The sequence below is a fragment of the Pseudophryne corroboree genome, chromosome 2 (assembly GCF_028390025.1).
Source record: "Pseudophryne corroboree isolate aPseCor3 chromosome 2, aPseCor3.hap2, whole genome shotgun sequence".
Classification (NCBI taxonomy): Eukaryota; Metazoa; Chordata; class Amphibia; order Anura; family Myobatrachidae; genus Pseudophryne; species Pseudophryne corroboree.
Window position 1 is genome coordinate 915,507,342 of NC_086445.1, and position 27,986 is coordinate 915,535,327.

Sequence of the window (27,986 nt, forward strand, 5' to 3'; positions counted from 1 at the left end):
GGAGCCCGTTTAAGGGTTCCCGCAGGTTGCGGCCTTCCCCTCCATCAAAAGCCGGGGGCTGGAGTACGGTTCCCCCCCCGCCCGGGGGCGCAGCTGTGCGGGCCTGCTGGCGGAGAAACCCGGGGAGACGCGCTCCTCACACCCCGGTGAAGACTGAAGACAGGTGGGCGACGATACCCCCCGAGCTGGAGCTCTCCGGGGTCCCCGCAGCCATAACCTGGTCTGGGAGCGGCTGACGGCGGCGGCCTCACGCGGCGGGTAAGTCACACGCTGGTGCTTCCCAGCGCAACACCGTGGATCCCCCTCTCCCCGCTGCCCCGACCCACATAGACCTACCCACAGGAGCCGGTCACGGACCGCGGATTCGGGGAGCAGCCCCTGGGACTCCTGCGGCCTGTCGGCTGTCCTCAGACCGGGGCCTCGGTCACACCACCGGCCCGACGGGACCCGCGATTACCGCGGATCGGGCCTCTGACCTCATCCTCCATCCCTAACCACCGAACCAGCCGTTGTGCCCCCCGTGGGGGCCTCCCCGCTGGCCCTGCTTGCCTCCCCGGCTGGGGTCCAAGCCAAACGCCGACCTGCTCGGCGGGACTGCGGGGTGCCCGGCGGCCATCTTAGCAAAGGCCCAGCTCGATCCTGGATGCCCTGCGGAGCCTTGTTTAGTGGGATACACACCGTGTTAGCACTCCCTAACCCTCAGAAACCCTCACCTGGGTTCCGGAGCTTATACTCTCTGCATAGCCCTGCACTTCAGCAAAGTGTGGTAGAGCACACGGTCCTGTGTTGGGGAGATTGCTCATCCCCTCATTTGCTCTCTCCTGATCTGCCATGCCACACTTGAACTGAGCTCCCACAGAATTGGGCCATTTGGACCAAATACACCTTATTGGCATTGTACCCCCAACTAGCTGCACAGCCTTACACAGCAAGCTGACGGGGCAACTCACTGCGCAGCTGCCGGGGAAATACGCTACCCTGCACATGCTCTCCCCCCCCCCTAAATATTCACTATTGACGGTGACGCTGCTCCCTCCAGGTGCACCCAAGCAGGGTCCTGTTTAACAATCGTGGGCCTATAAACACCGGTGCCACTCGGGGCACCCTCAAGGCGCCACCCCTTACACCCACACATACAACGGATGAGGTTCATTGGGTGACCCTAATAGAAATCTCAGAAGATCCCAAATGGGTTGGGGTATAGGGGTGTACCTTCACGTTATAGCGCACCCGACCAGGTTCTCCGGGCCATCCTGTGTGAACCGCCTACCATGTGATCCCGCTATGTAATGCACCCGATCCGTGTGTGATTCTAATGCTATAGGAGCTCCCCCATACCTGCCCAGGCGTTGACTACCAATATACCTCACCTCTCTCCGCCACCATGCCTAAAGGGGGGAAAAAGGCGAACGCCCATAACCTGGTGGGCTACTTCAAGAATTCTACTCCATCCTCCACCCGGAAAACATCCTCACCTCCACCCACCTCTGACCGAGACTCAGACGATGACTCTTCCTCTACACCCGCCACAAAAGCAGACGTCGCCCTTCTCCTGTCCGAAATGCGCAACATTAAAAAATCAATTCGCGCGGAGGTGCAGGAGGCTATATCGGGTTTGAAAACGGATGTGGACAGCCTGGGCTCCAGAGTTGATGCCATCGAAAGAAAACAAGAGGAGCTCGTCGCCTACCAACAAGAATCAGAACAGGAGATGACTCAAATGCGTACGGATGTTATGCTGCTAGCGGATAACCAAGAAGATTTGGACAACAGAGGCCGTCGGAACAATCTTCGAATCCGTAACGTCCCCGAGACGGTAGAACAAACCCACCTCATGGATTACCTGCTCCGCCTCTTCCGCTCACTTGCCCCCTCCGTTCCGGATGACATGCTACTCCTGGATAGGGCTCACAGAGCTCTGCGCCCTAGATCTCAAGACGCTAAAACACCAAGAGATGTGATTTTACGTTTTCACTACTTTGCTGTCAAAGACCAAGTTTACGCCAAAGCCCCGAGGTCGCCGACCATCTCTTTCGAAGGCTCCGATCTTTCGATCTTCCAGGACTTGTCACCGGATACGCTAAATAGAAGAAGGGAACTAAAGGACATAACCAAAACCCTGAGAGACAACAATATCAGATATAGATGGGGCTTTCCCTTCGCCCTCCAGGTCAGGGCGGATGGCAAATTCCTCTCTGCCAGATCCCCTGACAAGGCCCTACAGCTTCTCCGTCAATTGAACATCTCCGGCCCTCCGGACGCCTCTCGGCGCCCTCTCCCAGTCAACGCCTCCCCTCCCCTCGCAGCCCCTTCTCCAGATTGGAACACCGTTGGACCGGCATCCCGTGCCTCTCCAGATACATGATCCAACATATGTTGATGGCCTTGCAGGGACTTGATACCCACACGGGTCCTCAGCGGACCTCAGGGGGGCTCGTTGCACTTCACCAGGATTCCCATATGGTGCAAAGCCCTCTATATAACTAATGTTTACCGTTCGTTGCCTTGTTGAATATATGGTGAGTGGGCCTTCTCGGGCCCCCGGGGCAGGGGTTCTTCGCGGCTGACCGCGTGGGCTCCTGTCCCGGGTGGCCCGACTGGGCCGCACCCTCTTTTCTTACTTCATACTAGTCCTAATGTTACTATTGTTGCCTTGTGAACGCCATGACATGTTTACCCTCAGTTCCTTTATATCTGCTCTCCTCCCTACCCCCCCCTCCCTTCCCCGTTAGCTCCTTTTGCCTACTAACTGCAATATGTACACTTAAAATGATTTTGTTCACACACGGGACCCGGTCTCCTCTCCGATCGGCTGGGTTCACCCACCCCCCACTCGACCTCCGAGGTCGACGTCGGATGCACTGTTCTATTTCTACTTTGGGTCCGACTAGTGAGAATGGATTTTCTATGTCTTCTAGCTACTGGTACTAATCTTTGCCTGTTCTTCTTCTGTTCTCTTACTCTTTCTCCTCCTCTTTCTCTGGTCTCCTTCCCTTTCCTCTCCCCTCTCTCTCCTGGGGTCCCGCTGGTGCGCTTCCACATGAATAGTGCTCCACTTTTATACCATGGTTCTTAGAATAGTCACTTTAAACACGAAAGGTTTGAACAGCCCACGTAAACGTTCTCTCTTATTCCAGTCTCTTAAACAACTTAGAGGCGACATCGTATTCTTACAGGAGACCCACTTCTCGGGTAACTCACACCCAGAACTTAGATCAAAATACTTCCCACATACTTTCCATGCTTGCGACCCCATGCACAAGAAGAAGGGGGTCTCTATACTCTTTGCTAAACACCTAGATTTCATCTCCTCTGAAACTTGGAGGGACCCTGAAGGTAGATACCTGCTGCTAGTGGGGTCATTAAACGGAGCCCCCTATACATTCCTGAATGTATATGCTCCAAATCAGCTTCAGGCCCCTTTCTTCCACTCCCCAAATAGCCTCTTAGCCCTGCACAGACGCGGTAACGTGGTTCTGGGAGGGGACTTTAATGTGACTCTGGATAGCGCCCTGGACAGATCTAAACCTCTACCCAGATCTATGCGCTCCTCTCACGCGCGCAATGCAGCTGCTTTGAATCTCCTGCTATCACGACACCTTCTCTTCGATACTTGGAGAGTGAAAGAGCCAAATGCTAAGGATTACACATACTATTCCCCCATATATGATGTTTACACAAGACTGGACATGATATTTCTAAGCTCGGAGCCTGCTCAATGTATCCTTGACACCTCCATCCACCCTAGCACGTGGTCAGACCACGGCCCGGTTACTGTGGACGTCCCGGGTCCACACCCTCCCGTTCGCCACCCTGTGTGGAGGCTGAATGACAGACTCCTTCTCAATCCCCAAACGAAAGCCCACATAGCCGCCGAAATCTCCCACTACTTTGAGACAAACACATCCCCGTCTGTCTCTCTTATGTTATTATGGGATGCCCACAAGGCAGTAATACGTGGTTGCTTGATCAGTTCCTCCTCTTATAATAAGAGGACCAGATCCAAACGCATCCGGGAGCTCTCGGACTTGGTCGCCTCCCTCTCACTGAAACACAAAACAACGGGTCCGAAGCAGATCTCTCGTCCTTGGCCACGGCCAGGGGGGAACTGAACATGCTCCTGATGGCGAAGGTAGAAACCAGCCTGAAATGGCTCAATCAGTCCTTTTACGAAAAAGGGGATAAAGCTGATCGACTACTAGCCTCTAGGCTTCGGGCTAAACTTGCAAGGAACAACGTTTTATCTATCCAGTCTTCCACTGGCAAGAAAACAGCTGATCCCAAACGTATCACTGAAACTTTCTCTCGATTCTACGAAAAGTTATACAACGCTCATGGGCCCACTCAGTCGAACCCGGACTTTCTTGGGGCCATTCGTACCTTCCTATCCCACTGCCAACTGCCTTGCCTGAGCCCCTCGGTTGCAGCAGAATTAAACTCAAAGATTTCCGACGAATAAATAGCCACCGTGGTTAAAGCCCTAAAACTTACCAAGGCGCCTGGCCCAGACGGCTTTACGGCCGCCTATTACAAGACTTTTCTCCCCCAGCTTACGCCCCACCTTTCATCCCTCTTCAACGCTGTTTTACAGGGAGCTTCTTTCTCCAAATCGGCTCTGGAGGCTAAGATTATAGTTATTCCCAAGGACGGTAAAGACACATCCAATTGCGCTAACTATAGACCTATTTCACTACTTAATTCAGATATCAAGATATACGCAAAAATTCTAGCCCTCCGATTGAATAGTGTCTTACCCCACCTTGTCCATAATGATCAGGTGGGATTTATCCCCGGCCGCCAAGCCCGAGACAACACGAGGCGCGTTGTTAGCCTTGCTCATCACATCAACCTTACACACACTCCTGCTCTTTTGCTTTCTCTGGACGCGGAGAAAGCGTTTGACAGGATAGGTTGGCCCTTTTTGTTCGAAACTCTTGCTCATTCTGGCTTTCAGGGGGAATTTCTCACGGGAATTCAGGCCTTGTACTCGAACCCTTCCGCCAGAGTATCTGTGAACGGAGTGCAGTCGGACCCTCTGGACATCTCCAACGGTACCAGACAGGGCTGCCCACTCTCGCCTCTGATCTTTGCTTTAGTAATAGAGCCATTAGCAGCCCGCATTCGAGCCTCGCCCGACATTAGAGGGCTGGAGGTGAGGGGCTCTGTTTACAAGATTTCTCTGTTCGCAGATGATGTCCTCCTATCGCTTTCCTCACCGCACACTTCTTTGCCGAACCTTTTTTACCTCCTGTCTGAGTATGGCCATGTTTCGGGTTACAAAGTCAATTGGTCCAAAATGGAAGCTCTTCCCTTCCACATCCCCCCTCCCCGACTGTCCCACATGCAAAACAACTTTAAATTCTCCTGGTGCGCTTCTAAAATCCGTTACTTGGGGATCTTCATTACGCGCCGATACGGAGACTTATATAAGGAAAACTTCTCGCCATTGCTTAAAACCCTTAAAGCCGCCCTCCATAAATGGCAATCACTAATTATCTCCTGGCTGGGTCATATTATTGCTCTGAAAATGAACATTGTCCCCCGCCTACTCTATTTGTTCCAGACGCTGCCAGTGAAAGTTCCGGACTCTGTTTTGGCACAAGTCCACTCATGGTTGCTCCGCTTTGTGTGGAGAGGCAAGATCCCTAGGATAGGTTTCTCTACTCTGCGTAAACCAGTGCAGGAGGGAGATAGAGGCTTTCCAGAAATCCGTCTTTACTATTTGGCCACCCATCTCAGCCAAGCGGTGACCTGGTTCGCCCCTACGCAGTCTATACGCTGGCTCCAGTTGGAGACGGCGCTCAGTCACATCCCATCTTTGTTGTCCCTACTCTTATCCCCCCCTAGAACTAGATCTCCTCATCTACAACTGCACCCTGTCCTGGAATTCACTTGCCAGATCTGGGACTATTGCACGCGTCACTTTCACCTGCTGTCATCTACCTCGGCGCTCACCCCCTTGTGGGACAACCCTTCTTTCACCCCGGGTCAATCCCTGACCCGCTCGCGTCCATGGTTGGAACGGAATATCCGCTTTGTTATGGACATGCTCTCCGAGGGTACCTGTGCACCTTTACCGGATATCATGACGAAATTTGACTTCCCGGAGGCGAACCCTTTTACCTATTTCCAGCTAAGACATTTTGTCACCTCTTTATCGAACTCGTCCCCGCTCCAACCTCTCACCACTCTGGAGTCCTACTGCTATCACAAACCGCTCGCCTGAGGAATCATCTCCCTACTGTATTCCCTTCTCCAGACATGGGACCAGACGACGACCCCGGCTTTCATACTCCAATGGGAACGGGACCTAGGTCCGGTGCCTGATGACTATGATTGGTCGGATATATTCACTGCGGTCACGAAGTCCTCTATCTCAACCCTAGTAAAGGAAAACGCATATAAAATCTTATACAGGTGGTATCTTGTCCCCTCTAGACTCCACAAAATGTTTCCCTCCTCATCGCCCATGTGCTGGAAAGGCTGCGGCGGACATGGCTATTTCCTCCACATATGGTGGACGTGCCCTAAAATCATGCTATTTTGGGACGCAGTCGCACGCCTGTTAAGCGCAGTACTCCAGACACAGGTAAAAAAAGACCCTTGGTCCTTCCTGCTAGGCCTCCCCATTGCTAACGCACCTCCAAACTCTGGTAAACTACTGACACAGATTCTAAACGCGGCCAGGTGCTCAATTGCCCTCCAATGGAAACAGAGGGAGCCCCCCCCCCCCTATTAAACAGGTCATCAACAAAGTATGGTACCTCGCAAGCATGGAAAAAATTACTGCTTACCTTCATAATAGATCCTTCCAGTTTCTCCTGAGTTGTTTGACTCTCAGGCTCCCGCAAGTGGATTACGATCCCCCGGGGGCTCGATGGCTCTCCTACTATGATCTCGGTAATCCCCTAACCTGACGAGTGGATATAGGCTTACCCTTAATTTGTCCTCTTCGTGTCCCTCAGGTAGCACTTTCCCTCTCAGTACTAACGCCCTATACGAGGTCAGCGGAATACGGGGGCGCACCGGCGGTGCCTCCAACCCAGTCTCTTCTCCCCCCCCATTCTATTCTCTCCCCGTCTTTTCCCGTCTCCCCTTCTCTCTCTTCATACTCTCTCTTTCTTTAGTCTTTCCCTTTATATTGCTATAGTTTCGATTCTAATTTCCGGTTCCCATCCGACTGAATAGCCTCTATCCATCCCGAAGCATAATTCATCGCTGTTACTCGTTCTAACAAATGTATGGTTAATGGCTCTTATTTTTATTTTCTTTCCACATGTTGGGAACCGCATGTTCTTTGTATTAAGGTTATATTTCTGCTCTTGGTAGTATATTGTTACACGAAGCAGCTCACCCCACGTGTGGTGGGGAGCTGTTGTGATACTTATAACCTGAAAATTAAAATAAACAATTTAAAAAAAAAAAAAAAAGATGCATGCGCAGCGCCTGTCCTGCTCATGCTCCCATATTTTCTACAGGGGGGCCGCAGAAAATGCGATCGCCTCTATCTGTCAATCAGGCAGAGGCAGTCAGGGGCGGGGCTGCAACGTTCCGTTTCCTAGGCGGAGACGGAGCATTGCAGAGACGGCCAAACAGGGGCCTGCAGGCAGGAGACAACCTTAATTTCTGCAATCGCAATTTTGCTTAATGAAGGGGGAGGCGACCCCCAGCATGCGAACAAAAAGATTGCAAAGTCTGCTAATTATCAGAGGTGGTCATTCCGAGTTGTTCGCTCTGTATTTTTCTTCGCATCGCAGCGATTTTCCGCTAACTGCGCATGCGCAATGTTCGCACTGCGACTGCGCCAAGTAAATTTGCTATGCAGTTAGGTATTTTACTCACGGAATTACGAGGTTTTTTCTTCGTTCTGGTGATCGTAGTGTGATTGACAGGAAGTGGGTGTTTCTGGGCGGAAACAGGCCGTTTTATGGGAGTGTGTGAAAAAACGCTGCCGTTTCTGGGAAAAACGCGGGAGTGGCTGGAGAAACGGAGGAGTGTCTGGGCGAACGCTGGGTGTGTTTATGACGTCAAAACAGGAACGACAAGCACTGAACTGATCGCAGATGCCGAGTAAGTGTGGAGCTACTCAGAAACTGCTAGGAAGTGTCTATTCGCAATTCTGCTAATCTTTCGTTCGCAATTTTGAGAAGCTAAGATTCACTCCCAGTAGGTCGGCGGCTTAGCGTGTGCAAAGCTGCTAAAAGCAGCTTGCGAGCGAACAACTCGGAATGACCACCAGAATTTGCAATCCTTACTGAATCAGCCCCACTATATGAAGCTAGGGGTACTTTGTAAAAAAAATAATCAGCATTGCAATTGAGCAGATCTATGTAGTGTGCAGCCACACCTCTCCTCCATTGTCTCCGGCTCCAAGTGCTGACCCCTGCCAGCCCATATCTGCAGGCAGGGAGCTAAACAATTTACCGGGAGCTAGAGATCACCTGCAGTGCAGTATGTACTGCTCCTCTCACTGCCATTGCTGTGCACACCCGCTGACCTCTCAGCCCCTGCTATCACCGATACTAGCCAGAGCTGGATGGCCTCTGCCTCCAACATTGAAGCTCCTTTCCAGAGCAGAACCTCCTGTCCTTTCTTCCAGTGTGTGACTCCGGCATTGCTGCGACCTGGTTGCTAAAGTCCCTGGCAATTCCCCACAGTCATCTCCATGCTGCGTGACTCACTGCCGCGATTTGTGCTCTCTGCTGCAGGACCTTGCTCCTGTTGGGGTTGGGAAGCTCTGCCTCCGGAACCCGCTCTCTCTCTCTCTTTTTCTCCCTGACACCATCCCTCTCTCTCTCTTGCTCCTCTCTGTTCCTGACCCCCCCCCCTCTCTCTCTCTATCCCTGCTTCTCTCTCGCTCTCCCTTCTCTCTCTCTTTCTCTCATTCCCTCACTTTCTCTGACACCCTCCCGCTCTTGTTCCACTTTCTTTCTCTTCCTGACACCCTATCTATCTCTCACCTCCCTCTCGCTCTATCACTGACACCCTCTCTCTATCACTCTCCTCTCTCTATATTCCACTCTCTTGCTCTCCCCTCTCTCTCATTCCCTCACTTTTCATGACCCCCTCTTTCTCTCGCTCAACTCTGTCTCTCTCTTTCTGACACCCTCTCTTTCCCCCTTCTCTCACTCTCTCACCTCCCTCTTTCTCCATCCCTGACACCCTAACTCTCTCACCCCCTCTCACTCTATCTCTGACACACTCTTGCTCTCCCTCTCTCTCATTCTCTCACTTTCCCTGCCCCCCCTCTTTCTCTCTGACATCCTCTTTCTCTCTCTTGCTGCTATCTCTTTTTCCCTGAGTCCCCCCTCTCTTTCATTCTTGCCTTTCTCCTCCTCGCTCTCTATCCTTCACTCCTCTCACTCTTTCGCCATTTACCTATGGGGGCATGAAACATGCAACAAGGTGGCAGGACACAAAGGTTTACGCTGTTGTTAGCAAGGGGGGGGGGGAGATAATGGTATAAAAAAGGAAAAGCACATGAAGGTAAAGGGCCCTGCCCTGTGAGAACTTACAATCTACATATTTATTTCCATGCACGCAAGGCAGGAGCACACACACCCAATTTGCATTCATCTCTGCATCAGGCCCCTTGTTTCTATTATAAAGGACACATAATCCAGTTAGCAGCAATGTATTGCAGCAGATTTGTTTACTATAATTCTCCGTTTTCATTCACACTTTTCACAAAAACAATCAGAGCACAGCATTTCTGTTATTACACTTTTCTCATTATAGCTCCCAGTCAAGTGAGACTGCAAGATTGATTTAGGAGTCAGTCCACATGTATCACTTTCACATGTAAGAATAGATACATGATACCTATTGTGTCTCAAATCGTGACTGGGCCTTATCCAGGGCCGGAGCAAGGTTTCTCAGCATCCTAGGCAAAATTTCAGCCTGCTGCCCCCCCCCCCCCCAACCACACACCGAGTCTTAATACATACAGGATATGCAGTAAAACCCAGGAAACAGGTTTTATCTAGTATATCCCATCCAGCTGACTCTTAAGGTGCATACACACTGGGCATAGCAGGACACTATGGAAAGCCACTCACCCCGCCGTTCATCTACTGGTAATACCAGCGATGAAGCAGGAGCGCGCATCAGCGCTCACCGCTCATCGTCTGGGCATATACACTGGGCGGTTTTGAACTGAAAGCAGCTCAACACACCAAAAGTGACCTGCTTTCAGCTCAAAATCACCCAGTGTGTATGGGCCTTAAGTGGGAACTTCAGGACAGATTGCTGCTGTAATGCTACAGGCGTTCTACCCAGGGTGCGCAAGAACTGCTAGACAAGGGCTGGATTAAGCCTTCAGGTGGCCCAGGGCACCTTAGAGGGGGGGGGGGGTTTCCTTCAGTGTAGTAGGACCCCTTATACTATCTAGTACTGATGCCCCTTTCACTTTATACCACACAGTCAAAATTCACATTATAGCACACAGTATGAGACAAAATTCACATTATATCACACAAAATGAACCGAAATTCACATTATAGCACACAGTATGAGACGAAATTCACATTATATCACACAGAATGAGCCGAAATTCACATTATAGCACACAGTATAAGACGAAATTCACATTATATCACACAGAATGAGCTGAAATTCACATTATAGCACGGGTATGAGCCGAAATTCACATTATAGCACATGGTATGAGATGAAATTCACATTATAGCACGCGGAATGAGCCAAAATTCACATTATAGCACGCGGTATGAGCCGAAATTCACATTATAGCACACGGTATGAGTCCGAAATTCACATTATAGCACACGGTATGAGACGAAATTCACATTATAGCACATGATTGAGCCAAAATTCACATTATAGCACATGGTATGAGCCAAAATTTACATTATAGCACATGGTATGAGCCAAAATTCACATTATAGCACAAGGTATGAGCCGAAATTCACATTATAGCACATGGTATGAGCCGAAATTCACATTATAGCACACAGAATGAGCCGAAATTCACATTATAGCACACGGTATGAGACGAAATTCACATTATAGCACATGGTATGAGCCGAAATTCACATTATAGCACACAGAATGAGCCGAAATTCACATTATAGCACACAGTATGAGACGAAACATGGGGGACAGGGTGTCACACACGCAGGGGGTGTACAGAGCACCATAAGGGCACAGGTTGTCATCACACAGGGCAACAAGGGTAGGGGAGCACTGGGTGACACACACATGGGCAGCGGGAGGGCAGGGGGGCACAAGGTGTCATACACAGAGGCAGGGTCCACACACATGGGGAATGGTAGGGGGGCAGGAGGGCACAGGGCTCTCCAGCAGTCACTCACCGCCACCATGTCCAGTCAACCTTAGCTTGAGCTGCAGGGTGTCACTGTCAACAAAGTCCCGCGGCGTGGATCCAGGCACAGCCCGAAGAGGAGGCAGGCAGCAGGAGGATCCGAGCGCCAGCTTCTATGCAGCCCCATGGTGACGCAGCTGCCCGGTTGAGTAATTGGAGGAATTGAGGCACTCTGCACGAGCGGCTGCTGGAGGAGGGAGGGGGAGTGTGTGTCCGCCGTAACTGCTAGGAAGTAGTGTGGCTCACAGCTCCGGCACCAACCGCCGTGACTGGGAGCAGCGGTGGGAAGAACATGAGCACGATCGGCCATAGCAGGAGTTGATTAAAAAAAAAAACTTCCTGGTCTGTGGAGAAGTGCCGGTATGCCATACCGCCGTATACCGGCCCACTTCGACCACTCTATATACATATATATATATATATATATATGGAAAAAAAGGGGGGATAGGGGTGTCAGCGACTTACAGTGTCTGATATATACGGATATAAATATGAAGAATATTGCAGGATACGGCTTAGAAAAAGATACCAAAATATTTATTTATACAATTTAAAACACAGAGATGGGATAAAAAATGGGGTATAAAACAACCTGATAATAACAAAATAGGTACATCCAACGCGTTTCGTCCATCAGTCTGGTGGACGAAACGCGTTGGATGTACCTCTACTGACTCTCCATTTTTAAAGATAAGCATCATTCTCTTATCCTAAATAATTTTCTATCAGTTTAATACTTTTATTGATTTTATGTGATTCAGGGTTCTAGCCAAATTCCATTTTTTTAATATACATTTCTCTTAATATATATATTTTTTATATATATATTTTGTTATTATCAGGTTGTTTTATACCCCATTTTTTATCCCATCTCTGTGTTTTAAATTGTATAAATAAATATTTTGGTATCTTTTTCTAAGCCGTATCCTGCAATATTCTTCATATTTATATCCGTATATATCAGACACTGTAAGTCGCTGACACCCCTATCCCCCCTTTTTTTCCACATTTAACTTTAAAGGCAGCTTATCCCTGCCAAGTATTTAGGGGTTAGCTGACACCTCATATCATTGTAAGGAGTGTCTTGAACTCAAGTATTGCACTATATTAATTTATCTGCTCACACACACCTGTGGCGCCATACTCCCACTACCCAATATATATATATATATATATATATATAAACACCCACTATGTAATAAAATACCAATGCTGCTCCTCACCTGTGCGGGGGGAATTAAAGTGTTTTGCGTGCTTGCGGTGACTATATGGTGCACACAGCCACCGACACTGACTTTACTGTTACGATGTTCCGTCATTTTGACGGGCCGTTAACTAGTGTATTTTATATATATATATATATATATTATAAGGGCACGGTCGTGCCCTTATATTAAGGCTGAATCGAACAAACGGAATTCTCCCATAGGGAACTTCTGAGATGGGGGCATGGTGTTTGAGGGGCTACACCTCAAAACTGATTGGACGTACCGAGCTGAAATTTGGCATGGACGTGTAGAATCGTCACCCGCTGGTGCATGCCAAATTTCAGGGCAAAATAATAAAAAATGAGGAATTGAGAGTAAGCTAAAGTTCCAACTGTCAGTTTTTTTCTGCCACTCCCTCTGTGGCTTTTTGACATGGTTTTCCTATAGAGTGAATGAGGATTTTTTTGGGAAGGCATAACTCAGGATAGAGGACAAATTAAGACTTGGGGTTTGTTTTATTAGATAGAGTATGTCCCAGTGTAGTGCCTTTTGGGGTTGTGGTTTTTCAAAAAGTTATAGTTTTTTTTTTAATTAAGTAAAATATGCCCCATTTTAAAGATAGGGCTTTTCAATTTGTTGCGCCTGCGCAGTGGCCGCCAGCAGGGGGTGAACATAGATGAGCTTGTCAAGTTGTGCACGAGGAGAGCGCGGGAAGCAGTGTCTCGTGCATGACGAGGACAGCTGCAGGCGGCGGGAGGACGAGAAGGAGGGAGCCTCTACAAGACCCGGAGGAGATCGCGGGACGTGAGCGACGGAGGGAGCCTTACTGGGGGAGGAGAACGACGGAGCAGAAGCCGGGTCCCCTTCAGGAGTGTCAGCGGGAGGAGATAGCCGCAGCTCGGAGGAAGCCGGGCCCACTTAACTCAGCGGGAGCGTCGGCAGGATGTATGCCATCCTTTCTTATTTTTCTTATACTTCTCCCGCCCTGTTGTGTCCGCCCGCCCGGCCGCCCTGCTGTGTCCGCCCGCCCGGCCGCCCTGCTGTGTCCGCCCGGCCGCCCTGCTGTGTCCGTCCCCCGCCTGCCCGCCCGGCCGTGTCCGCCCGGCCTGCTGTGTCCGTCCTCCGATGCTGTGCCCGCCCTGCTGTGCCCGGCCGCCCGCCCGCCCTGCTGTGTCCGCCCGGCCTGCTGTGTCCATCCGGCCTGCTGTGTCCGTCCTGCCGTGTCCGTCCTCCGCCCTCCCTGCTGTCTACGCCCACCCCCCCCCGCCCTCCCAGCTGTCTACGCCCACCCCCCCCCGCCCTCCCAGCTGTCTACGCCCACCCCCCCCCGCCCTCCCAGCTGTCTACGCCCACCCCCCCGCCCTCCCAGCTATCTACGCCCACCCCCCCCCGCCCTCCCAGCTGTCTACGCCCATCCCCCCCCGCCCTCCCTGCTGTCTACGCCCATCCCCCCCCGCCCTCCCTGCTGTCTACGCCCATCCCCCCCCACCCTCCCTGCTGTCTACGCCCATCCTCCCCCGCCCTCCCTGCTGTCTACGCCCATCCCCCCCGCCCTCCCTGCTGTCTACGCCCATCCCCCCCCCCGCCCTCCCTGCTGTCTACGCCCATCCCCCCCCCGCCCTCCCTGCTGTCTACGCCCATCCCCCCCGCCCTCCCTGCTGTGTACGCCCACCCCCCCCCGCCCTCCCTGCTGTGTCCGCCCATCCCCCCCGCCCTCCCTGCTGTGTCCGCCCATCCCCCCGCCCTCCCTGCTGTGTACTCCCCCCCCCCCCGCCCTCCCTGCTGTGTACGCCCACCACCCCGCCCACCCTGCTGTGTCCGCCCATCCCCCCCACCCTCCCTGCTGTGTCCGCCCATCCCCCCCCCGCCCTCCCTGCTGTGTCCGCCCATCCCCCCCGCCCTCCCTGCTGTGTACGCCCACCCCCCCGCCCTCCCTGCTGTGTACGCCCGCCCACCCTGCTGTGTCCGCCCACCCCCCCGCCCTCCCTGCTGTGTCCGCCCATCCCCCCCGCCCTCCCTGCTGTGTCCGCCCATCCCCCCCGCCCTCCCTGCTGTGTCCGCCCATCCCCCCCCGCCCTCCCTGCTGTGTACGCCCATCCCCCCCGCCCTCCCTGCTGTGTACGTCCACCCCCCCCCGCCCTCCCTGCTGTGTACGTCCACCCCCCCCCGCCCTCCCTGCTGTGTCCGTCCATCCCCCCCCCGCCCTCCCTGCTGTGTCCGTCCATCCCCCCCGCCCTCCCTGCTGTGTCCGTCCACCCCCCCCCGCCCTCCCTGCTGTGTCCGTCCACCCCCCCCCGCCCTCCCTGCTGTGTCCGTCCACCCCCCCCCGCCCTCCCTGCTGTGTCCGCCCTCCCTGCTGTGTCCGTCCATCCCCCCCGCCCTCCCTGCTGTGTCCGTCCATCCCCCCTGCCCTCCCTGCTGTGTCCGTCCATATCCCTGCTGTGTCTGTCCATCCCCCCCCCGCCCTCCCTGCTGTGTCCGTCCATCCCCGCCCTCCCTGCTGTGTCCGTCCACCCCCCCCCCCGCCCTCCCTGCTGTGTCCGTCCATCCCCCTCGCCCTCCCTGCTGTGTCCGTCCATCCCCCCCGCCCTCCCTGCTGTGTCCGTCCATATCCCTGCTGTGTCCGTCCACCCCCCCGCCCTCCCTGCTGTATCCGTCCATCCCCCCCGCCTTCCCTGCTGTGTCCGTCCATCCCCCCCGCCCTCCCTGCTGTTTCCGTCCACCCCCGCCCTCCCTGCTGTGTCCGTCCATCCCCCCCGCCCTCCCTGCTGTGTCCGTCCATCCCCCCCGCCCTCCCTGCTGTGTCCGTCCATCCCCCCCGCCCTCCCTGCTGTGTCCGTCCATCCCCCCCCGCCCTCCCTGCTGTGTCCGTCCATCCCCCCCCGCCCTCCCTGCTGTGTCCGTCCATCCCCCCCCGCCCTCCCTGCTGTGTCCGTCCATCCCCCCCGCCCTCCCTGCTGTGTCCGTCCATCCCCCCCCGCTCTCCCTGCTGTGTCCGTCCATCCTCCCCCGCCCTCCCTGCTGTGTCCGTCCATCCCCCCCGCCCTCCCTGCTGTGTCCGTCCATCCCCCCCGCCCTCCCTGCTGTGTCCGTCCATCCCCCCCGCCCTCCCTGCTGTGTCCGTCCATCCCCCCCCGCCCTCCCTGCTGTGTCCGCCCATCCCCCCCGCCCTCCCTGCTGTGTCCGTCCATCCCCCCCCGCCCTCCCTGCTGTGTCCGTCCATCCCCCCCCTGCCCTCCCTGCTGTGTCCGTCTACCCCCCCCGCCCTCCCTGCTGTGTCCGTCCATCCCCCCCTGCCCTCCCATCCCCCCCGCCCTCCCTGCTGTGTCCGTCCATCCCCCCCCGCCCTCCCTGCTGTGTCCGTCCATCCCCCCCGCCGCCCTCCCTGCTGTGTCCGTCCATCCCCCCCGCCGCCCTCCCTGCTGTGTCCGTCCATCCCCCCCGCCCTCCCTGCTGTGTCCGTCCATCCCTCCCCGCCGTCCCCAGACGCATCACCTGACACTCACACGGACCTGACACACACGCACACATTCACACGCAGCGCCTGACACACACAGACGCGCAGCGCCTGACACACACAGACGCGCAGCGCCTGACACACACATACGCGCAGCGCCTGACACACACAGACGCGCAGCGCCTGACACACACAGACGCGCAGCGCCTGACACACACAGACGCGCAGCGCCTGACACACACAGACGCGCAGCGCCTGACACAGACGCGCAGCGCCTGACACACACAGACGCGCAGCGCCTGACACACACAGACGCGCAGCGCCTGACACACACAGACGCGCAGCGCCTGACACACACAGACGCGCAGCGCCTGACACACACAGACGCGCAGCGCCTGACACACACAGACGCGCAGCGCCTGACACACACAGACGCGCAGCACCTGACACACACAGACGCAGCACCTGACACACACACACACGCAGCACCTGACACACACACGCAGCACCTGACACACACACGCAGCACCTGACACACACACGCAGCACCTGACACACACACTCACGCACCTGACACATGCACTCACACGCAGCACCTGACATACTCACACGCAGCACCTTACACACACACACACACATGCAGCACCTGACACACACACGCAGCACCTGACACACGCAGACATGCAGCACCTGACACACGCAGACACGCAGCACCTGACACACGCAGACACGCAGCACTTGACATGCAGCACCTGACACACACACACGCAGCACCTGACACACACACACACACACAGCACCTGACATTCAGACATGCAGCGCCTGACACATACACACACGCAGACATGCAGCGCCTGACATGCAGCACCTGACAGACACACACACAGACATGCAGCACCTGACACACACACACACAAATATGCAGCACTTGACACACCCACACACATACAGACATGCAGCACCTGACACACACACACACAGGCAGCACCTGACACACACACAGACGCAGCACATGACACTCACACGGACCTGACACACGCACACACTCACACGCAGCACCTGACACACACACACAGACGTGCAGCGCCTGACACACACAGACGCGCAGCGCCTGACACACACAGGCACGCAGCACCTGACACACACACACAGACGCGCAGCACCTGACACACACACACACACACAGACGCGCAGCACCTGACACAGACGCGCAGCGCCTGACACAAACACACAGACGCGCAGCGCCTGACACACACACACAGACGCGCAGCGCCTGACACACACAGACGCGCAGCGCCTGACAGACACAGACACGCAGCGCCTGACACACGCAGCGCCTGACAGACACGCGCACTCACACGCAGCACCTGACAGACACGCGCACACGCACTCACACGCAGCACCTGACAGACATGCGCACACGCACTCACACGCAGCGCCTGACAGACACGCGCACTCACACGCAGCGCCTGACACACACGCGCACTCACAGGCAGCGCCTGACACGCACACACACTCACACGCAGCGCCTGACACGCACATACTAGTGATGAGTGGGTTCGGTTCGTCGGAATCCGGACCCCCCGAACTTCACCCCTTTTACACGAGGCAGGTTCGAACCTTCCCGCCTTGCTCGGCTAACCCAAGCGCGCCCGAACGTCATCATCCCGCTGTCGGATTCTCACGAGATTCGGATGTCTGCATTCGTGGAAAGGGGTCCCATGTGTAAACATGGGACCCCTTTCAGTCCGTCTGGTCCGGGTGTTCGGTTTGTTGTTTTGCCAAGTACGTGGATTTAATCTGGAACCTGGATCAGGTGAGTATAATTATCTTTTATTTTCAGGTACCCGTGGATTCTACTTGGAGAAGAGGACTGACTGCTTCGTGTCAACATAGGTAAGTATGTGTGTGTCGGCAGGTGTGAAATAAAGTTATACTTTCACGGTGTCTGTGTCCTGTTTTTATTTGGGTATTTTTTTTCCAGTAGAACTACAGGTACCAGCGGGCCCGTTTTTCTCCCGCATGCTGGTACTTGTGGTTCTCAAAGTACCAGCTTGCGGGGGAGGCTTGCTGGGACTTGTAGTACTACTGGAAAAAACAATATTCTTTCAATTTTCTCAAGGCTATCAGCCTCCCATCCGCAGCCCTTGGATGGGGGGGACAGCCTCGGGCTTCACCCTTGGCCCTTGGGTGGCTGGGGGGGGGGGACCCCTTGATTGAAGGGGTCCCCACTCCCCCAGGGTACCCCGGCCAGGGGTGACTAGTTGGATATTTAATGCCACGGCCGCAGGGCACTGTATAAAAGTGACCCCCGGCTGTGGCATTATCTGTCCAGCTAGTGGAGCCCGATGCTGGTGTAAAAAATACGGGGGTCCCCTACTCTTTTTGTCCCCCGTATTTTTTGCACCAGCACCAGGCGCAGAGCCCGGTGCTGGTTTTAAAAATACGGGGGATCCCCTGTCCGTTTTTCCCCCGGATTTTTAGAACCAGGACCGGCTCGAAGAGCCCGAGGCTGGTTATGCTTTGGAGGGGGGACCCCACGCAATTTTTTTTTCCGGGTTTTTTACATTCCATTTAAAAAAAATATAATCTTTTAAAAAATATATAAATAATACTTGTGCCTCCAAAAAAGACAAACCAAGTACCTAATCCCTTCTAATATAGATATGCTATTACCAAAAAAAACAACAACTTTTATTTATTAGATTCCGCCTGCAAAGTGTGACGGATTGAAAATGACGAATTTACTGTTTAAAAGCACTGTTGTCGAATTTACAAACTTCAATTGAATATACTTTTGTCGAATTGCTGCATTTGTACCATTGCAGAAAAGTCGAATTTGTCAAATGACGAATTTTAAAAAGTCGAATTTTGAAAGCCTGTAAGAATAGGCCCCGCCCCCTTCTTCACATCAGCCGTCCCCTTCTACCCCTGTACCTTGCTCTCTCCTGTCTGTGTTCTCTCCCGTCTGTAGGACTAGGCCCCGCCCCCTTCTTACCCTCCAGTGACTGCTCTCTCCTGACAAGTGGACCAGGCCTGCCCCCTACACGCTGCTGGTGTCTTCATTGTTACTTGGTCTGGAGCTCCGTTGGGGAGAGAACTCACGTGAGCTCATTAAGAATGAGGAACTGGGATGTGCACCTGGCACACACGCACACACGCAGCACCTGACACACACACACGCACACACGCAGCACCTGACACACACGCAGCACCTGACACACACGCAGACACGCAGCACCTGACACACACACACACACACACACACGCAGCACCTGACACACACACGCAGCACCTGACACACACACGCAGCACCTGACACACACACACACACACGCAGCACCTGACACACAGACACGCAGCACCTGACACACACACACGCAGACATGCAGCGCCTGACACACACATGCAGCACCTGACAGACACGCACACACAGACACGCAGCACCTGACACACACGCAGCATTTGACACACACACGCAGACACGCAGCACCTGACACACAGACATGCAGCGCCTGACACACGCAGACATGCAGCACCTGGCACACACATGCAGCACCTGAAAGACACACACACACACACACACAGACATGCAGCACCTGACACACCCACACACACAGACATGCAGCACCTGACACACCCACACACATACAGACATGCAGCACCTGACACACACACAGGCAGCACCTGACACATATATACATGTGGCATTTAACGCACGCACGCACAGCACCTGACACACAATCATATACACACGCAGCACCTGCTACTCACACATATATACACATGCAGCACCTGCCACTCCCACATACATGAACAGCACCTAACACACACATATATACATGCAGCACCTGACACACACATACACGCGCAGCACCTGACATTCGCACACATGCAGATGCGACACCTGACACAAACACATACACTCTCAACACCTGACACCCACGTGGCAGCTGACGCATACAAATGAAGCCCCTGAGATACACACATATACACGTGCAGCACCTGAGACACACACACACACATGTATGTACACGCGCGGCTCCAGGCACACACATACGTACGTACACGCGCGGCACCTGACACACACACACACACACGTACATACACGAGTGGCACCTGACACACACACACGTATGCACACGCGTGGCTCCTGACACACATACACACATGTACGTACACGCGCGGCTCCTGACACACACACATACACATATATGTACGTACACGCGCGGTTCCTGACACCCACACACATGGACATGCGCGGCTCCTGGCACACACACACGTACACGTGCGGCACCTGACACATACACGCGTGTACGTACACACATGCACAGCACCTGACATACACATGTAGGTACGCGCCACCTGACACACACACACGTACACGCACGACACCTGACACACGTACGTACACGCACGGCACCTGACACACACGTACGTGCACGCACGGCACCTGACGCACACGTACATACTAGTGATGAGTGGGTTCGGTTCGTCGGAATCCGAACCCCCCGAACTTCACCCATTTTACACGGGTCCGAGGCAGGTTCGAACCTTCCCGCCTCGCTCGGCTAACCCGAGCGCGCCCGAACGTTGTCATCCCGCTGTCGGATTCTCGCGAGATTCGGATGTCTGCATTCGTGGACATGGGACCCCTTTCAGTCCGTCTGGTCCGTGTGTTCGGTTTGTTGTTTTGCCAAGTACGTGGATTTAATCTGGAACCTGGATCAGGTGAGTATAATTTATCTTTTATTTTCAGTTACCCGTGGATTCTACTTGGAGAAGAGGACCGACTGCTTCGTGTCAACATAGGTAAGTATGTGTGTGTCGGCAGGTGTGAAATAAAGTTATACTTTCACGGTGTCTGTGTCCTGTTTTTATTTGGGTATTTTTTTCCCAGTAGAACTACAGGTACCAGCGGGCCCGTTTTTCTCCAGCATGCTGGTACTTGTGGTTCTCAAAGTACCCGCTTGCGGGGGAGGCTTGCTGGGACTTGTAGTACTACTGGAAAAAACAATATTCTTTCAATTTTCTCAAGGCTATCAGCCTCCCATCCGCAGCCCTTTTATGGGGGGGACAGCCTCGGGCTTCACCCCTGGCCCTTGGGTGGCTGGGGGGGGGGACCCCTTGATTGAAGGGGTCCCCACTCCCCCAGGGTACCCGGGCCAGGGGTGACTAGTTGGATATTTAATGCCACGGCCGCAGGGCACTGTATAAAAGTGACCCCCGGCTGTGGCATTATCTGTCCAGCTAGTGGAGCCCGATGCTGGTGTAAAAAATAAGGAGGACCCCTACTCTTTTTGTCCCCCGTATTTTTTGCACCAGGCGCAGAGCCTGGTGCTGGTTTTAAAAATACGTGGGATCCCCTGTCCGTTTTTCCCCCGGATTTTTAGAACCAGGACCGGCTCGAAGAGCCCGAGGCTGGTTATGCTTTAAGGGGGGACTCCACGCAATTTTTTTTACGGGTTTTTCACATTCCATTTAAAAAATAATAATAATCTTTTAAAAAATATATAAATAATACTTGTGCCTCCAAAAAAGACAAACTAAGTACCTAATCCCTTCTAATATAAATAGATATGATATTACCAAAAAAGAAAACTGCAAAAAAAACATGTTTTTACATTTTTTTTATTAGATTCCGCCAGCAAAGTGTGGCGGATTGAAAATGACGAATTTACTGTTTAAAAGCACTGTTGTCGAATTTACAAACTTCAATTGAATATACTTTTGTCGAATTGCCGCATTTGTACCATTGCAGAAAAGTCGAATTTGTCAAATGTCGAATTTTTAAAAAAATCGAATTTTGAAAGCCTGTAAGAATAGGCCCCGCCCCCTTCTTAACATCAGCCGTCCCCTTGTACCCCTGTACCTTGCTCTCTCCTGTCTGTGCTCTCTCCCGTCTGTAGGACTAGGCCCCGCCCCCTTCTTACCCTCCAGTGACTGCTCTCTCCTGACAAGTGGACCAGGCATGCCCCTACACGCTGCTGGTGTCTTCATTGTTACTTGGTCTGGAGCTCCGTTGGGAAGAGAACTCACGTGAGCTCATTAAGAATGAGGAACTGGGATGCTTTAATTTTATTGTGAGTAGTGTAGTGTGGTGATGTAGTATGTTGTATGTGGGGTATAGTGTAATTATGAAGTGCAGCATATGGGAGGGCTATAGCATAGTGATGTAGTGTGGCATATGGGGGGTGGTAGCGCATAGGCGTGCGTACAGGGGGTGCCTGGTGCGCACAGGCACTCCCTAATGTCCAGCATCGCTGCACGCCACGCTTGCTGTAGCACAGTGATCACTGAGTGTGTGATCGGTGGAGCCTAGCCTGCAGCTCATTTCCGTACCTCCCACCACCGATGCGCCCGCCCCCCCTCTGCCTGCTGCTAATACTATGCTGAGTGCATTAGTTGGCGGCCTCACTGGGGGGACTGGCGTCACCTTGCAATGTGACTTGGTGATGTCCGCCCATGCTCTCCTCCCGCCCACCTGTGCTTTCCTCCCGCTGCGGTCTCTCAGTCCTAGTGTGCCGCGGCCGCCACACCACTGGGGACTGGGAGCCGCCGGCAGACACATTCTGCTGAGACTTACTTGTCAGTGCGGGTACCGGACGGCAGGCGGCGGGTGGGAGGGCAGACGGGGAGCAGGTGTCACAAGGAGTGTGTGGGTAACTAATTCACAATACTTCCGCTCAACGTGGCACTGCTGGTCCTTCATCTCCCATGTCTCTTCACCAGGTGGCGGGCGGCCCGGAAATTAAGTGATGTGTTGTGCAGCAGTCAGTGTGAAGTGACTGTGAGTAACACTGGTGGTGCTGATGATGCTGCTGCAGAATCGGGAAGCAATTAATTCATAAATATAATGTACTCTATCAATGTATTATACATACATAAACATGGACATACGTGTATTTGTGTATACATGTATATACATGAGTGTGTGTGTGTGTGTGTGTGTGTGTGTGTGTATATATATATATATATATATGACTTGGGGTTTGTTTTATTAGATAGAGCATGTCCCAGTGAAGTGCCTTTTGGGGTTGTGGTTTTTCAGAAAGTTACAGGTTTTTTTTTAATTAAGAGAAATATGCCCCATTAGAGATCGGGCATTTCAATTTGTTGCGCCTGCACAGTGGCCGCCAGCAGGGGGTGTATTAGAGTGCCTTCACTTGAGAGCCGCAATATGGCCGCCTTCTCCCCGGTTATTCTGTAAATAGGAAAATAACCTCACAGGTTCACATAGGGCAGAGTTGCCACCACTAGTGCAGGGCTGTAACGTACAGTACTAAGGAAAAGCCATATACTAAAGCGGCACGGTGACCTCACCCCTCTCAGAGACACCAGGGCGCAGCACACTGTACGGGGTACACTTGGTACACACACCTGTTAGCTCAGGGCAGCACTATAGGACCCTCCTGTAATGCTGTGCTGGAGGCGTGTAGTGATCAGGGCACTGGGAGACTGGCTGGCTGGTCTCCGTCTCTGCTGCCTATAGAACTTCCACCTCTGTTATATATCAGGGCTGCTCTCCTGTGTGTTCTCTTCCTCTCCTACTTCACACTGGAACTAGCCGCCCAGAGAACGAGAGGGCAGCGGCTGACATCAGAGAGGGTGCAGCAATCTGTGTGGGCAGAGCCCCTCACAGCAAGGTGTCCTTTTGCTGTGCCCCATGTAATCACTGTGATCCATACAGACTCTCACCCTGGTAAGCTCTCTATTTATTATTTATTTTTGTACACTGCAGCATGCTCGAGGGAAGGGAGCAGGCACCCCCCCACCCCACCGCCACTACTCCTCCGCCAGCATCACTGCCGAGCCGGTCAGTGTTCCGGTGGCAATGAGCAGTAGGCAGCCACCAGCAACAACAGCCAGGAAGCTGTTACTCCCGGCAGCAGTAGCGTCAAGCTGCAATTCAGCCAGCGGCACGATGATCCGGGAGACAGTGGCAGCACAGGGAAGCAGTACCCCCTCCAATCACAGCACCAACCTGGAGACTGAGGCAGCAACCCACCCCCAGCAGCAGCACCACCCTGATGATAGGTAAGATGCATTTTGGTGTCACAAGAAGGTGGCCGGAGTAGTGGCTGGCTGTGGTCACACCCCGGGCAAAAGTGATAGTGATTTCAGTGTTCCCTTGCGCGGGGATTGGATGTGTAGATGTATGAAGGCTATGTTTGTATAGATGTGAGCGGCAGTGTGCGGATGTATGAGAGCGGCAATGTACAGCTGTATGAGTGCGATGGTGTGCGGCTGTAAGAGTGCGATGGTGTGCGGCTGTAAGAGTGCGATGGTGTGCGGCTGTAAGAGTGCAATGGTGTGCGGCTGTAAGAGTGCAATGGTGTGCGGCTGTAAGAGTGCGGCAGTGTGCGGCTGTAAGAGTGCGGCAGTGTGCGGATGTATGAGAGCGGGGTTGTACGGATGTATGAGAGCGGCAGTGTATGGATGTATGAGAGCAGCAGTGTACAGTTGTGTGAGAGCGGCAGTGTATGGATGGCAGCATCATGGGGAGGGATGTCAGAATGCTGTTATAGGGTTCCTAATACAAAATGGAATCCGTATAGTGGGCGGGGCTGCACCATGGCACCACGTTGGGCTTGATGGGCAGGTAGTGCGGCAAGCACACCCAAATTGGCGTCTGACGTCGCCCGCAGTCCACACTGTTGTGAGGAGTCAGAGTTAATTTTGACTGTGTAGTGTACTCACAGAGGACCTACCGCCCGTCCCCTCCTCGCATCTGAGCAGCAGGTCAGTCTCTTATTTTCTTTTCTCTATCGTCCTAGTGGATGCTGGGGTTCCTGAAAGGACCATGGGGAATAGCGGCTCCGCAGGAGACAGGGCACAAAAGTAAAGCTTTCCGATCAGGTGGTGTGCACTGGCTCCTCCCCCTATGACCCTCCTCCAAGCCAGTTAGATTTTTGTGCCCGGCCGAGAAGGGTGCAATCTAGGTGGCTCTCCTAAAGAGCTGCTTAGAAAAGTTTAGCTTAGGTTTTTTATTTTACAGTGAGTCCTGCTGGCAACAGGATCACTGCAACGAGGGACTTAGGGGAGAAGAAGTGAACTCACCTGCGTGCAGGATGGATTGGCTTCTTGGCTACTGGACATCAGCTCCAGAGGGACGATCACAGGTACAGCCTGGATGGTCACCGGAGCCTTGCCGCCGGCCCCCTTACAGATGCTGAAGTAAGAAGAGGTCCAGAATCGGCGGCAGAAGACTCCTCAGTCTTCTAAAGGTAGCGCACAGCACTGCAGCTGTGCGCCATTTTCCTCTCAGCACACTTCACACGGCAGTCACTGAGGGTGCAGGGCGCTGGGAGGGGGGCGCCCTGGGAGGCAAATGAATACCTATTTTGGCTAAAAATACCTCACATATAGCCTCCGGAGGCTATATGGAGATATTTAACCCCTGCCAGAATCCGTTAAGAGCGGGAGACGAGGCCGCCGAAAAAGGGGCGGGGCCTATCTCCTCAGCACACAGCGCCATTTTCCCTCACAGAAAGGCTGGAGGGAAGGCTCCCAGGCTCTCCCCTGCACTGCACTACAGAAACAGGGTTAAAACAGAGAGGGGGGGCACTAATTTGGCGTTAGAAATATATAAAAAAGATGCTATAAGGGAAAACACTTATATAAGGTTGTCCCTATATAATTATAGCGTTTTTGGTGTGTGCTGGCAAACTCTCCCTCTGTCTCTCCAAAGGGCTAGTGGGTCCTGTCCTCTATCAGAGCATTCCCTGTGTGTGGGCTGTGTGTCGGTACGTGTGTGTCGACATGTAGGAGGACGATGTTGGTGAGGAGGCGGAGCAATTGCCTGTAATGGTGATGTCACTCTCTAGGGAGTCGACACCGGAATGGATGGCTTATTTAGGGAATTACGTGATAATGTCAACACGCTGCAAGGTCGGTTGACGACATGAGACGGCCGACAAACAATTGGTACCGGTCCAGACGTCTCAAAAACACCGTCAGGGGTTTTAAAACGCCCGTTTACTTTAGTCGGTCGACACAGACACAGACAGGGACACTGAATCCAGTGTCGACGGTGAATAAACAAACGTATTCCTTATTAGGGCCACACGTTAAAGGCAATGAAGGAGGTGTTACATATTTCTGATACTACAAGTACCACAAAAGAGGGTATTATGTGGGATGTGAAAAAACTACCATAGTTTTTCCTGAATCAGATAAATTAAATAAAGTGTGTGATGATGCGTGGGTTCCCCCCGATAGAAAATTATGGGCGGTATACCCTTTCCCGCCAGAAGTTAGGGCGCGTTGGGAAACACCCCTTAGGGTGGATAAGGCGCTCACACGCTTATCAAAACAAGTGGCGGTACCGTCTATAGATAGGGCCGTCCTCAAGGACCAGCTGACAGGAGGCTGGAAAATATCATAAAAAGTATATACACACATACTGGTGTTATACTGCGACCAGCGATCGCCTCAGCCTGGATGTGCAGAGCTGGGGTGGCTTGGTCGGATTCCCTGACTAAAAATATTGATACCCTTGACAGGGACAGTATTTTATTGACTATAGAGCATTTAAAGGATGCATTTCTATATATGCGAGATGCACAGAGGGATATTTGCACTCTGGCATCAAGAGTAAATGCGATGTCCATAACTGCCAGAAGATGTTATGGACACGACAGTGGTCAGGTGATGCAGATTCCAAACGGCACACAGGTGTATTGCCGTATAAAGGAAGAGGAGTTATTTGGGGTCGGTCCATCGGACCTGGTGGCCACGGCAACTGCTGGAAAATCCACCGTTTTTACCCTAAGTCACATCTCTGCAGAAAAAGACACCGTCTTTTCAGCCTCAGTCCTTTCGTCCCTATAAGATCATATCTGCCCAGGGATAGAGGAAAGGGAAGAAGACTGCAGCAGGCAGCCCATTCCCAGGAACAGAAGCGTTCCACCGCTTCTGACAAGTTCTCAGCATGGCGCTGAGACCGTACAGGACCCCTGGATCCTACAAATAGTATCCCAGGGGTACAGATTGGAATGTCGAGACGTTTCCCCTTCGCAGGCTCCTGAAGTCTGCTTTACCAAGGTCTCCCTCCGACAAGGAGGCAGTATGGGAAAAAATTCACAAGCTGTATTCCCAGCAGGTGATAATTAAATTACCCCTCCTACTACAAGAAAAGGGGTATTATTCCACACTATATTGTGGTACTGAAGCCAGAAGGCTAGGTGAGACTTATTCTAAAAAAAATTTTTGAACACTTACAAAGGTTCAAATCGGGATGGAGTCACTCAGAGCGGTGGTGACGAACCGGGAAGAAGGGGACTATATAGTGTCCCGGGACATCACGGATGCTTGCCTCTATGTCCCAAGTTTGCCCTTCTCACTAAAGGTACCTCAGGTTCGTGGTGCAGAACTGTCACTATCAGTTTCAGACGCTGCCGTTTGGATTGTCCACGGCACCCCGGGTCTTTACCAAGGTAATGGCCGAAATGATGATTCTTCTTCGAAGAAAAGGCGTCTTAATTATCCCTTACTTGGACGATCTCCTGATAAGGGCATAGTCCAGGGAACAGTTGGAGGTCGGAGTAGCACTATCTAGGATACTGCTACAACAGCACGGGTGGATTCTAAATATTCCAAAATCGCAGCTGATCCCGACGACATGTCTGCTGTGCCTAGGGATGATTCTGGACACAGTCCAGAAAAAGGTGTTTCTCCCGGAAGAGAAAGCCAGGGAGTTATCCGAGCTAGTCAGGAACCTCCTAAAAACAGTGCATCATTGCACAAGGGTCCTGGTAAAAATGGTGGCTTCCTACGAAGCAATTCCATTCGGCAGATTTCACGCAAGAACTTTTCAGTGGGATCTGCTGGACAAATGGTCCGGATCGCATCTTCAGATGCATCAGCGGATAACCCTATATCCAAGGACAAGGGTGTCTCTCCTGTGGTGGTTATAGAGTGCTCATCTTCTAGAGGGCCGCAGATTCGGCATTCAGGATTGGATGCTGGTGACCACGGA